Source organism: Sapajus apella, unplaced genomic scaffold, assembly GCF_009761245.1.
Source record: "Sapajus apella isolate SASKATOON/1434 unplaced genomic scaffold, GSC_monkey_1.0 scaffold23, whole genome shotgun sequence".
Taxonomy (NCBI): domain Eukaryota; kingdom Metazoa; phylum Chordata; class Mammalia; order Primates; family Cebidae; genus Sapajus; species Sapajus apella.
In genome coordinates this window covers 31,575,982-31,590,784 of record NW_022436963.1, presented here as the reverse complement: position 1 = coordinate 31,590,784, position 14,803 = coordinate 31,575,982, and the positions used below count along the sequence as shown (strand labels likewise).

General features: G+C 39.4%; 1 long non-coding RNA gene across 2 annotated transcripts in view; it reads right to left on the bottom strand.

Moving 5' to 3' along the window:
* The window catches only part of LOC116559552, a 262,035-nt gene extending 247,856 nt beyond the window's left edge, over nucleotides 1–14,179 (bottom strand). For both annotated transcript variants that reach the window (XR_004272509.1, XR_004272511.1), the window contains exon 1: nucleotides 13,940–14,179. This is a non-coding gene — a long non-coding RNA (uncharacterized LOC116559552). The remainder of the gene's footprint in view (nucleotides 1–13,939) is intronic.
* Nucleotides 14,180–14,803: the final 624 nt, after the last annotated feature.

Genomic DNA, 14,803 nt, shown 5'->3' with positions numbered 1-14,803 from the left:
CAGGTCAGGAAATATACAAGATGAGCCTGAAGCATCTTGCTCTGTCAGAAAGTCAACAACAACAAAAAAGTATTCCAAAAATCCCACAAGGATGGGACATGTCAAAGGGACACAAAAACCAACTGAAAGAGCTCCCAAAGGCCAAAGCTGGAACAATTTGAACAGCAAAATAAAATAGCATTCAATTATAACTCAAAGTTAAAATAAATATCCACGAGTCCATAGCAATATAAATGAATGATTAATTGAATAAATAAATGGGAGAGAAGAGAAAACTCTTGTACAGAAGAATTCCAAAAAGTTTATGAAGATATTCCACCCTAAAGGAGAAGGTATGAGTAAAGTATGAAGGGGTGGAGGGAGAGGGAAGTAATTTTACAGTGGAGAAACCTGACACTGCCTCAACCAGGTGTCCAAAATGAATCAGTGATGAGTCATGTTGATTAATATGATGTGGTGAGAATAGCGTTTTACCTCTGTGACCTTGCTCTCGGAAACCCATAACCCTGGTCTAATCATGAGAAAAACATCAAGCTAATTCCAGTCAAGGAGCACCCTACGAAATACCTGACCAGCATTCCTCAATGCTCTCAAGTCATCGAAAACAAGGAAAGACTGAGAAATGGCCACAGCCAAAAGAAGCCTGAAGATGCGTAATGACTGAATTAATGTGGTGTCCTAGATGTGATCCTGACGCAGGAAACGGACGTTAGGCAAAAACTAAGGAAATGAAAATACAGGGTGGACTCTAGTTAATAACACTTAGCAACATTTGTTCATCAATCGTGACAAACATAAAAAGTTAAAACTGGGGAAACTGGCGTAGGATACAGATGAACGTTCTGTACTGCCTTCGCAATTTTTCTGACATCTGAAATGATTCTAAAATTAAGTTTACTTTTTTAAAAGAGGACAAAAAATAGCATCTGCTTTCCACATTTAAACTCACAGGAGGATCCAACTTGGAAGAGATTTCCTTTCCTCGTGCAGTTTACATACTATAATTCTAATTTTGTCTGGAAGGTGCAAAACACAGATTTTAAAGTTATTCCCATGTAAATAATTCAGTCTGTGATTAGTGCCAAAACAGAATACATTAAATCTGGTATAGATTACCAAGCTACTGTGAGCAAAATTCTGTATTTAAAAAAACATGGGATAAAGAAAATTCTGCTTAGTGAAATCCTGGAAGATATAATTCAGGCATCAACAGCACAGACAGCCTTATCTGCTTAGCTGGGCTTCTGGATGAATGCAAATAGTGCTGGTGTCACCCATTGTTCTTTGAAAATTGATCCTCCTGCTTTGAAAGAAAAAATTCTGCAGGGAAGAATATGCTGAGCTTCAAACCTACATAACTTAATAACATTTTCCTCACCACAAGCATGTCTACAGATTCCTCTAGGCACTGCTGGCAAGGGGCACATGGCATGGTACCTTAGGAAAACATGTGACCCAGCTCCTATCCCTCCAGCCACACTGAATTTTCTTCTATTGCATGAAGACACTAAACTATTATAAAATACTCTTCTCACCTCATCCCTTAATAGAATTATAACAAAATGTCTGACTGTATAATTATTAGTTGAATGTCTCCCTTCCATATATTAAATGGAAAGCCTTGTGAGGACCATGTCTATTTTGTTGACTGCTGTATTTCTAGGATTCCATGTACCTAAGTCCTGGCATATAGTAGATGCTCAATAAATACTTTTTGAATGAATGAAAGCATTTATCAATCATAGGCTATTGGAGTTTAGCTCAAGTCTACAGATAACCCCAAATAATTTCAAATCTATGGATTTCCTTCAGCAGTTCATTTAACACAAAAATCCGCTGTGAGTGTCATCAGAATCTTGCCTTTGGATCATTCGCCTTATTTGTGCAAAGTCACATTTATAGGTTCAGACAACTCAGTAACAGAAGACAGAATGATTAGCATTATCTTCATGTTCAAAGTGTCAGAAAGAAAAAACAGACAGCAAAGAGTTTACACATAAGCTTCCAACTGCATTATCATTTTCTATTAACAAACTTAGTTGTCTAGAGGCCAGTTTCTCCTGGGCAGGTTTTTTTAGGCTATGTTATTGCAAGCCTATGCTAATTCACATAGCTACTTAAACTATGATCTTATGTTTTAAGTATCTGCTTCCCAAATAACACTGCATCCAACCCAGAAAAGTCATGATTTATAGAAAACTTGGGGCTGAGGGCAGTGGCTCACACCTGTAATCCCAGCACTTCGGGAGGCTGAGGTGGGCGGATTATGAAGTCAGGTGTTCAAGACTAGCCTGGGCAACATAGTGAAACCCCGTCTCTACTAAAAATACAAAAATATGCTGGGTGTGGTGACACGTTCCTGTAATCCCAGCTACTCCAGAGGCTGAGGCAGGAGAATTGCTTGAACCGGGACCTGGGAGGTGAGGTTTCAGTAAACCAAGATCACGCCACTGCACTCCAGCCTGGAGTACAGAGTGAGACTCCATCTTCAAAAAAAAGAAAATTTGGTAGCAGTATGCTGTCCTGCTGTCATGGAAAGAGTACACAACCAAGGCTTGGAAGACCCAATTCTAGTCTTGGCTTAACTCATAACCATTCATCAGCAAACTTTTACTAAATACCTTTAACAGACACTATTCTAGGAGCCATCCAGCAATAGTCAAATTATTTCAGCAGTCTAAACCACGTCTCTAAATTTATATGAAAAGATTAGATCAAATGTAGAACATTTGCAACCACCATCCTGCCTTCTCAAAATCCCATGAAACAACATAAAAATTACTGAAAAACAAAATAAATCTGTGGCATTGCTCTGTTGTTTAAGTATTATTGCTAGATAAGAAATTCTGCATTCTAAACTTTGTGAGCCAGAAATTTCAAGGCTCCCTAAATAAAGAAAGAACATAAGACAAATCTAGGGAGATCAAAACCCAGAGACAATGACGTGATGTGCAAGACAGGTGACAAGGACATATTTGTGGTTCAGAAGTCACCTAAACCCAGAGGTAATTGATACAATCAGGCATTTACAGAAGACAGTTAAGTGAGAAAGGAATCAAGGTGGTAAACAGATACTCTCGTATTTTACTCCGGATATTTAGGTATTTCTTAAGTATATTATTTTTGTATTGAAGAGTCATTTTTGCATGTAAACAACACTGAAATAAACATGTTAAGAGAACTGAAGGATGACGCATCCAGGATCTACTTTTCTTGTAAAGGTAGAATCACAAGAAAAGTAGAAACAAATTTTCTAGCATCTAACTCTACTTTGGAGGCACAACTTGCTTTTTCTTCAGCCCAATACAGAGAAGAGAGGCAGCAGATGAAGTGACAGTATTCAGGAAGGTTATATAACACCACATTTCATAAACAGAATAACAGACTCTCAGTCCCCCAGATTCAACACGTACCTCTGTTGTTCCTTCTTTACAATTAAACATTCTCTTTACAATCTGGACAGAATAATATGCAGACTTGAATATTTACTCTTATTTTAATTAATGTCAATAAAGATCAAGAGGGTTTTTCATGGACAGACCTGGTATATGGCAAAGCATGAAAACATTTATTGGTCCTCTACCCGCCATCCCCATTTCAGACCACTCTCTCCAAAGGCTGGCTACATTAGGCTCAGATAAGCCTCATTTCAATTAACCTCTTTCTCCAATTTTAGGTCATCCCACTCTGTGCCTCCCAGATAGCATGACAGAGGGACAGCAGAAAAATAAAAGTGGTATATGGTTAGAAAAATAAAAACTACAGAAAGGCAGGTGGCAAAGTTAGCACCCCAATGCATGGATTTATCCACTGAGTATCAAAAGCTCACTTTTCCTAAGCTAGGATCACCAGAGCATTCTAAAACTCTCATCTACTACTGGATCATTTCAAGTTCATACACTGAAGTAGGCTGGAAGAAGGCTGAGTACAAACTTCGAGATGTCTTTAATTTCCTGTTAAAGGCAAAGAACATGAGTTAAGGCTGGGACGATCGGTACCTTGTCTTCTTTTGCCTTCACATCATGCCATAGCTATATTTCAACAATATTGCTAAGCTCCTGGGAAATCAAAAATAAAAGGCAGGATTATAAATATAAAACAGGTCTTTATGTTATAGTGATAGTCCAGGGAAGACAGACAGGGAATGAGGTCAAGTGCTGGTGTCTGAGAGACGGGACAGTGAAAGTCAAACATTCAGGGAAGAGGAATTTCCACCCCTGAAAAGAGCAGAGAGACAGACAAGTCTACTTTATCCTCATCAGCTTGCAACAGGTGAGGAGTCTCACAGCTCCAAAAGAAACCTTACCTTGCTAAAGCTGCACACTCAAATCAGTGCAGCTAACACAGGGAAGAAGTTTTTGACTCATGCCTTCAGAATGAGATATTCCCTTTTCCACTGAGACTTAGGAACTGATTTTACCCTGCATTAAAATGACCATATGGGTCTGCTGCTCCATAAGATGTTCCCCTGTGTGGTCACTTTCTCCAGAAAAACCCAAAATTCTGAGCCCAGGGATTATGTTTTCCTGCATAGCACTTACCAAAGACCTTGGTTTACCATGTGTGGGTGTGTACGTATATGCGCGGAATAATGGTTGTTGACTTCATGCTTTATTCCTCGCTCTAAGTTCATCCCTTCCAGGCAAAGGTAGGAAAGAGAGAGAAAATACTAAATAACAGCCTTCTGGGATTACCCTGTACCCTGCTAACCTCCTCAAGACACCAGAAGAAGCAGCTTACATCTTTTCTCCCTCTGTGTTTTCTTAATAGAAACAATGACAATACATAGAACAGAAAGATGCAGATAGCAATGTTATTTATTACCTGCACTGACTTGAGCAGAGTCAGCAGACTGAGGAAGACATTAATGTTATCCAACGGTTTAAAACTGCAGCCTTAGGCGGCTGGCAAGATGGCTGAATAGGAAGAGTTCCAGTCTGCAGCTCCTAGCGAGATCAACATAGAAGGTAGGTGATTTCTGCATTTCCAATTAATGTACCCGGGTCATCTCATTAGGACTGGTTAGACATTGGATGCAGCCCACAGAGGGTAAGCTGAACCAGGGTGGAGCATCGCCTCACCCAGGAAGCACAAGTGGTCAGAGAACTCCCTCCCTTAGCCAAGGGAAGCTGTAAGGGAGTGTACCATGAGGAACAATGAATTCTAGCCCAGATACAGTGTTTTTCCCACAGTCTTCACAACCCACAAACCAGGCAATCCCTTCGGATGCCTATACCACGAGGCCCTGGGTTTCAAGCACAAAACTGGGCAGCCATTTGGGCAGACACTGAGCTAGCTGCAGGAGTTTTTTTTTCATACCCCAGTATAGCTAGAATACCAGTGAGACAGAACCATTCACTCCCCTGGAAGGGGGGTTGAAGCCAGGGAGCCAAGTGGTCTTGCTCAGTAGATCCCACCCCTATGGAGCCTAGCAAGCTAAGATCCACTGGCTTGAAATTCTCACTGCTAGTGCAGCAGTCTGAAGTTGACACGGGGTGCTCAAGCTTTGTGGGCAGAAGGGCATCCACCTATTACTGAGGCTTGGGTAAGCAGTTTTCGCCTCACGTTATAAACGAAGCAGCCAGCAAGTTCAAAATAGGCAGAGCCCACCACAACTTGGCAAAATCACTGTAGCCAGACTGCCTCTCTAGATTCCTCCTCTCTGGGCAGGGCATCTCTGAAAGAAAGGCAACAGCTCCAGTCAGGGGCTTATAGATAAAACTCCAGTCTCCCTGGCACAGAGCACCTGGGGGAATGGGTGGCTATGGGTGCAACTTCAGCAGACTTAAACATTCCTGCCTGCCAGCTCTGAAGAGAGCAGCAATTTTCCCAAGACAGCACTCGAGTTCTGCTGAAGGACAGACTGCCTCCTCAAGTGAGTCATTGACCTCCATGCCTCCTAACTGGGAAATATCTCCCAGCAGGGGCTGACAGACACCTCATACAGGAGAGCTCTGGCTGGCCTCTGGTGGGTACCCCTCTGGGATGAACCTTCCAGAGGAAGGAACAGGCAGAAATCTTTGCTGTTCTGCAGCATCTGCTGGTGATTCCCAGGCAAACGGGGTCAGGAGCGGACCTCCAGCAAACTCCAGGAGACCTGTAGCAGAGGGGCCTCTTAGAAGAAAAAGTAACAAACAGAAAAGAATAGCATCAACATCAACAAAAAGAACATTCATGCAAAAACCCCATTCAAAGACCAAAGGTAGATAAATTCACAAAAACGAGGAAAAACCAGAGCAAAAAGGCTGAAAATTCCAAAAACCAGAACACCTCTTCTCCTTCAAAGGATCACGACTCCTCGCCAGCAAGGGAACAAAGCCGGACAGAGAATGAGTTTGGACAAATTGACAGAAGCAGGCTTCAGAAGGTGGGCAATAACAAACTCCTCCAAGCTAAAGGAGCATGTTCTAACCCAAAGCAGGGAAGTTAAGAACGTTGAGAAAAGGTTAGACAAATTGCTAACTACAATAGCTAGTTTAGAGAAGAACATAAATGACCTTATGGAGTTGAAAATCACAGCACAAGAACTTCGTGAGGCATACACAAGTATCAAAAGCTAAATCAATCAAGCCGAAGAAAGGGTAACAGAGATTGAAGATCAACTTAAAATGTGAAGACAAGATTAGAGAAAAAAGAATGGAAAGGAACAAACAAAACCCCCAAGAAATATGGGACTATGTGAAAAGACCAAGCCTACATTCGACTGGTAAACCTGAAAATGATGGGGAGAATGGAACCAAGTTGGAAAACATTCTTCAGGATATTATCCACAAGAACTTCCCCAGCCTAGCAAGACAAGCCAACATTCAAATTCAGGAAATACGGAGAACACCACAAAGATACTCCTCAAGAAGAGCAACCCAAGACACATAATCATCAGATTCACCAAGATTGAAATGAAGGAAAAAATGTTAGAGCAGCCAGAGAGAAAGGTTGTTTCCCACAAAGGGAAGCTCATCAGACTAACAGCAGATTTCTCTGCAGAAACCCTACACGGCAGAAAAGAGTGGGAGTCAATATTCAACATTCTTAAAAAAAATAATTTTCAACCCAGAATTTCAATATCCAGCCAAACTAAGCTTCATAAATAAAAGAGAAATAAATACCTTTATAGATATGCAAATGCTGAGAGACTTTGTTACCACCCAGCCTGCCTTACAAGAGATCCTGAAGGAAGTACTAATATGGAAAGGAAAAACTGGTACCAGCCACTGCAAAAACATTCCAAATTGTAAAGACCATCGACACTACGAAGAAGCTGCATCAACTAAGGGCAAAATAACCAGCTAGCATCATAACACGATTAAATTCACACATAACAACATTAACCTTAAGTGTAAATGGCCTAAATGCCCCAATTAAAAGACACAGACTGGCAAATTGGATAAAGACTCAAGACCCATCCACGTGCTGTATTCAGGAGGCCCAACTCATGTGCAAAGACACAGACAGGCTCAAATAAAGGGATGGAGGATTATTTACCAAGCAAAGAAAGGCAAAAAATTTAAAATAATAAAAGCAGGGGTTACAAGCCTAGTCTCTGACAAAACAGACTTTAAGCCAACAAAGATCAAAAAAGACAAAGAAGGGTATTACATAATGGTAAAAAGATCCATGCATCAAGAAAAGCTAATTATCCTAAATATCTATGCACCCAATATAGGAGCACCCAGGTTCATAAAGCAAGTTCTTAGAGACCTACAGAGAGACTTAGACTCCCACACAATAATAGTGGGAGACTTTAACACCTCACTGTCAATGTTAGACAAATCAACAAGACAGAAAATTAACAAGGATATTCAGGACTGGAACTCAGCTCTGGACCAAGTGGACCTAATAGACATCTATAGAACTCTCCACCCCAAATCAACAGAATATACATTCTTCTCAGTACCACATCACGTGTATTCTAAAACTCACCACATAATTGGAAGTAAATCACTCCTCAGCAAATGCAAAAGAACAGAAATCATAACAAACAGTCTCTCAGACCACAGTGCAATCAAATTAGAACTCAGGATTAAGAAACTCACTCAAAACCACACAACTACATGAAAACTGAACCACCGGCTCCTGAGTAACTACTGGGTAAATAAAAAATAAAGGCAGTGAACCAGCAACCAACAGAATGGGAAAAAATTTTTGCAATCTACCCATCTGACAAAGGGCTAATATCCAGAATCTACAAAGAACTAAAACAGATTTACAGGAAAAAAACAAACAAACCCATTCAAAAGTGGGTTGAGGATATGAATCATACTTTTCAAAAGAAGACATTTATGAGGCCAACAAATGCTGATCATCACTAGTCATTAAAGAAATGCAAATCAAAACCACATTGAGATGCCATCTCACACCAGTTAGAATGGCCATCATTAAAAAATCTGGAGACAGCAGATGCTGGAGAGGATGTGGAGAAATAGGAACACTTTTACACTGTTGGTGGGAGTGTAAATTTGTTCAACCATTGTGGAAGACAGTGTGGCGATTCCTCAAGGATCTAGAAATAGAAATTCCATTTGACCCAGCAACCCCATTACTGGGTGTATACCCAAAGGATTATAAATCATTCTGCTATAAAGACACATGCATACATATGTTTATTACAGCACTATTCACAATACCAAAGACTTGGAATCAGCCCAAATGCCCATCAATGATACACTGAATAAAGAAAATGTGGCACATATATACCATGGAATACTATGCAGCCATAAAAAAGAATGAGTTCATGTCCTTTGCAGGGACATGGATGAATCTGGAAACCATCATTCTCAGCAAACTAACACAAGAACAGAAAACCAAACAACTGCATGTTCTCACTCATAAGTGGAAGTTAAACAATGACAACACATGGACACAGGGAGGGTAACATCACACACTGGGGCCTGTTGGAGGGTGGGTGGCTAGGGGAAGGATAGCATTAGGAGAAATACCTAATGTAGATGACGGATTGATGGGTGCAGCAAGTCACCATGGCACATGTACACCTATATAACAAACCTGCACATTCTGTATATGTATCCCAGAACTTAAAGTATAACAAAAAAGAAAACAAAAAATAAACAAAACAACAACAGCCTCGACACATTTGTTTATTACACAAATGATTTCCCTCAAGACCTCATTCTTGGTTTTGCATTACAGACTCAAAGCCTTTGCCACAAGGTGGAGCTTATTAAGTTATACTTGGCTCCACTTGTAATTTTCTCATCTGGGCACCATCTTTCTTATTATTGTGTCATTACCATAATACAGGGTTCCTGCTGTTAGAGCAGCTAACAGCTGAGAGTGCCCTCTGTGGCCTTGGCAAAAATCTCTAACTCTGGTCCTATTTCTACTATGTCGTGGTCCTCCCTCATTCCACTCTTGCACTTGGTTCCATTCTCCATACTTCCTTGTTTCGTCCCTGCTTCTCTTTTCTGTGTAACTGACCACAGGAGTGGCTCTTGAATTTGCTAATTTTTTTTCTGCAGATTTTTACCATCTCACTTTTGATTCCTTTCCTCCCACATAAAAGGTCCCCACTCTAACCAATTTTTCCCATTAAATCTTAACAACTCCTATAATTAGTATATGATTATATGATTTATACAATTGAATGAGCGTTTTGTTTGTGCCTGGCACAATACTAAATGCTTTACATACTTTCCTATTGTCATTTAATCTTCACAACAGTCACATAAGGAGGGACTAATTATTGTCCCCATTTTAAAGTAGAGAAAACCAAAGCTCAGCAATGTTTCCTTCTGGCCCAGGGTGTAGAGAAACGAGAACCCAGGTCCACTCTTCATGGGAATGTAAATTGGAATAGCGTTTATTAAAAAAAAAAAAGAAAGAAAGAAAGAAAAGAAAAGAAAAGAAAAGAAAAAAAGGATAGAAGCTCCTCAAAAAATTAAAAGTAGGCCAGGTGCAGTGGCTCATGCCCGTAATCCCAGCACTTTGAGAGGCTGAGGTTGGTGGATCACTCGAGGTCAGCAGCTTAAGATCAGTTTGGCCAACATAGTAAAACTCTGTCTCTACTAAAAATACAAAAATTAGCCAGGCATGGTAGTGCACAGCCATAATCCCAGCTACTCAGGAGGCTGAGGCATGAGAATAGCTTGAACCTGGGAGGTGGAGGTTGCAGTGAGCTGAGATCACACCAGTACCCTCCAGCCTAGGTGAGAGAACAAGACTGTTAAAAATAAAAAAAAAATTAAAAAATTAAAAATGGAACTACCATATAATTTAGCAACACTACTTCCGGGTATATATCCAAAAAACTGAAAGCAGAATCAAAATTAAAGGAAAAAAAAAATCACTACCCAAAGAGATATCTTTACTCCCAATAATAATGCAGGATAATTATCTTTATTATCTTATTATTATCTTTACTAACCATGCAGGATTATTCACAATAGCAAAGCTATAAAAATAATCTATATATTCATCAATAGATGAATGAAGAAAGAAAAGGTAGTGGACATACATAATAGAATAAGGTGGTGTATATACACAAAAGAAGGAAGTTGTGCTGTTTGCACTATCATGAGTGAACATGGAGGACATACTAAGTGAAATAAGCAAGACACAGAAAAACATATTGTATGATCTTACTTATATGTGAGCTCTGAAATAATCAAACTCATAGAAGTACAGAGTAGGCCAGACATGGTGGCTCATGCCTATAGTCCCAGCAATTTGGGAGGCCGAGGTAGGAGGATCACTCCAGGCCACGAGTTCCAGACCAGCCTGGCCAACATGACAAAACCCCATCTCTACTAAAAATACAAAAATTGGCCAGGTGTGGTTGCATGCAGCAGTAATCCCAGCTGCACTCGGGATGCTGAGGCTCAAGAATTGCTTAAACCCAAGAGGTGGAGGTTGCAGTGAGCTGAGATCAGGCCACTGTGCTCCAGCCTGGGCAACAGAGCAAGACTCTGCCTTAAAATAAATAAATAAATAAATAAATAAATAAATACAGAATAGAATGGTGGTTGCCAGGGGGTGCAGAGAGGGGGAAATAAGGATGGGATGTTCAAAGGGACCAAGCTTTAGTTGTGCAGGATGAGTAAGCTCTGGAGATCTATTGCACAGCAGTGCCTATAGCTGACAATACTGCCTTGTATACTTAACATCTGCTAAAAGAGTAGATTTTATGCTAAGTAGTCTTTCCACAAAAACATATTATATTACTATAATTTAAATTATAATAATAAAGTGAGTAGAAGGAAACTTTGGGAGATAATAGATATGTTCATAGCCTTGATGATGATAATGGTTTCACGAGTATGTACTTATCCCCAAACTCATGGAGTTATGTGCATTGGGAACCTACAGCTTTTTGTATGTCAACCACACCTCAATAACATAGTTTAAGGGGAAGAAAAAGTCATTTTCCCAACATCTGTCTGACTCCAAGACCAGAGCTTTTCACCAATTCTCCACTGCCCACAGCAGCCCTCAGTCCAACATTTTGTGTGATAGTTTTTCCCTTTGCAGCAAGAGCATTACATTAGACATATACCTAAAAGCTTTTTGACTGCAATACTTTGGGAAGACTGTTTATATCAAACAAATTAGAAAATAGTTTTCAAGTGTGTCTCTTTTATTATTTTTTAATGTAATGATTTTTACATTTTAAAATGTAATTTTACATTTACATTTATGTTTATGATTTTTACATTAAAAAATCATAAATAGGGACACAAATAAATAAGGTTAAGATTGGTGGAAAAATAGTGATACACAATCAGTCTTCGAGAATTATTTGTTCATTTACGTACAGCTTCTACCTAGAGTATAGCTCATGCTCCACAATATCAAATTCCTAATAATTTTCTTTTTACCAACAGGATTGATTTTATTTATAGGTACACACTGCTTACTACTATGCAATAGAATGGGTATAGGAGGGCTATGTTACAGAGATACTAAAATCTTCCCATTTTAAACACCTCAAATTTTACCAATTTGAGATTAATATTCTTTTGGGCTAACCTTTTTTTTTCTTTTCTTTTTTGAGACGGAGTCTCACTCTGTTGCCCAGGCTAGAGTGCAGTGGTACCATCTCAGCTCACTGCAACGTCTGCCTCCTGAGTTTAAGCAATTCTCCTGCCTCAGCCTGTAATCTGGGATTACAGGCACCTGCCACTATGACCAGCTAATTTTTATATTTTAGTAGAGATAGGGTTTCACCATGTTGGCCAGGCTGACCTCAAACTCCTCAGGTGGTCTGCCCACCTCGCCTTCCCAAAGTGCTGGGATTACAGGCATGAGCCACCACACTTGGTCAGAGCTGACCTCTTTTAAAATATAAATTTATTCACAGGGAAAAATAACCCTAAGCCACTAATAGCTTAGTGTGAATAAATATTCCAAGTGCTTCCTGAGAAAAGAAACTAGAATAGAAGGAACAAGCACTGTTAGTTCCTTAGGAAGACAGACAGAGCCCTGATCTGGAGGAGGTTACCCAAAGAGGACGGTAGATGGGTCAAGACTAATTTTGGCCTGAATTCGGGCCATTGTGATGGCCTGAATCAGTGCTTCTTTCTAATGAGTGTGAAATAGCTATGATGTCTAAGAATAAGTTTCATTTACTGAAGAAAAAACAAAACAACAAAAACCACCTGTCATAATCCTAGCCTTTGGGGCCTACCTAACCCTAATGTAATAAATCCAAAAAATAAAACTGAAAGATTGTACAGAAAAATGTTATGCTTGATCAATTGCAACTATCCAAGTGAGAACCACAACTTGCTTTAAAGGTAGAAGCATTCAAGTATTTGTTGTTGTTGCTGAATCAGAGGGATGAGCTGCTTTCATCCTAATTGAAATTATACATCCTTTGCATTCATAAAACTTCAGTAACAATTTGAACTGCCAAGGTCTTTAATAATGAGATTATTTGCCTTTCAGAATTGACAGTTATATTAAAAATCCCACCTCTTTTATCCATCAGAGTTAAGCGCTGCTCATTCAACCTAAATCTTTTTACTAAACATATGGAGTATTTCATAAGTTTAAAAAGAGGGAGAAAGCTTTCAAAAGTCTTTTTCCCCTCCTTAGCTTCCTAAAAAAAGTCATTCTATTTTTTAAAGTATCTGAAGAGTCATAGTTCACTAAATTATCTTTTAGCATAATGTTCAAAAATATTAGATAACCAAAAGACTCCGAAAATCAAATGTGTTCTTTCCTGTTCTAGCTAACATCCATTAACACCAAAGTTATCACAATTGTTTGAACTAAAGTCACTGAAATTAAAAATTAAATTTAGACATCAACAGATTGTGTACATCAAGGTGGTTCCATCTTTAACAGCTCAACAATTTAAACTCCTTCCCAAATAGAAACAATACTTCTGAACAAGTCATTACACTTTAATAAGACTCCAAATCCTACTTTAAAATACTTCTTGATATACCTACCATGCTCACTTCTTTGAGCGACAAAACTCATTGAAATTATGTATAAAAAAGCTTTAAAATGCTACTCAACCATAAGGTGATACAACTTATTGTAATATTCAAAGTAAACTTTTCATATCTACTTTTAAAAATACCTAATTATAATGCCATAGGTGCCCCAATTTTATTATGTGATAGACTGCTTCATATTCTACAGTCTTACAGTGTCAAATAAACCTTTGCCTATTCCTGTCCTTCTTTTAGGAATTAATGTATATCCTGAATCTGTATTAGAATATGTTATTCCTTTTGAGAAAATTGTCTTGCTTTATTAAAGTCTTAACTGCCAGAAAGCAAGGTAGAAAAGTATAAGTAGAGGACTGAAAGCCTTAACAGAATTCAGAGAAGACAGATAATAGTTAACACTTGCAAGGTGATCCCTATGTTCTGAGCTCTTTACACACTAAGTCCTTTAATTCTTAAGGGCTGTTTTCACACAAATTTAAAAAACTGAGGTACACAGAGATTAAATGACATCCTAAGTATCTTACCTTTAATAACTTGCAGAGGTGGTTAATACTAAGTATCAACTTGATTGTACTGAACCATGCAAAGTATTGATCCTCAGTGTGTCTGTGAGGATGTTGCCAAAGGAGATTAACATTTAAGTCCGTGGGCTTGGAAAGACAGACCCACTCTTAATCTAGAGAGGTACAACCTAATCAGCTGCCAGTGGGGCTAGAATATAAGCACGTAGAAAAAATGTGAAAAGAGACTGGCCAAGCCTCCCACCCTACATCTTTCTCCCATGCTGGATGCTTCCTGCCCTCGAACATCAGACTCCCAGTTCTTTAGTTTGGAACTCGAACTGGCTCTCCTTGTTCCTCAGCCTGCAGACGGCCTATTGTGGAACCTTATGATCATGTGACTTAGTACTTAATAAACTCCCCTTTTTGTATATACCTATTCTGTTAGTTCTGTCCCTCTAGAGAACACTACATGCTAGTAATTACATGCTAGTAATGGGCATAGGCAAGTTATTAAAGGTGAGATATTTAGGAATATGTATATTTAGTAATATGTCCATTTACTTATTGATATGCTTAGTAATGCCTTAAGTGCCCTGACTTTATTGTGTGGTAGACTGTTTCACTATTTTACTGTACTTCAAGTTCTGGGGTACATATGCAGATCCTGCAGGATTGTTGCATAGGTACACACATGCCATGATGGTTTGCTGTCTCCATCCCCCCATCACTTACATCAGGCATTTCTCCCAATGTTATCCCAACCTCCGCTGACCCCACTGTCCCTCCCCTAGACCCCACACCCCAACAGACCCCAATGTGTGATGTTCCCCTCCCTGTGCCCCCGTGTTCCATTGTTCAACACCCGTCTATGAGTGAGAACACACA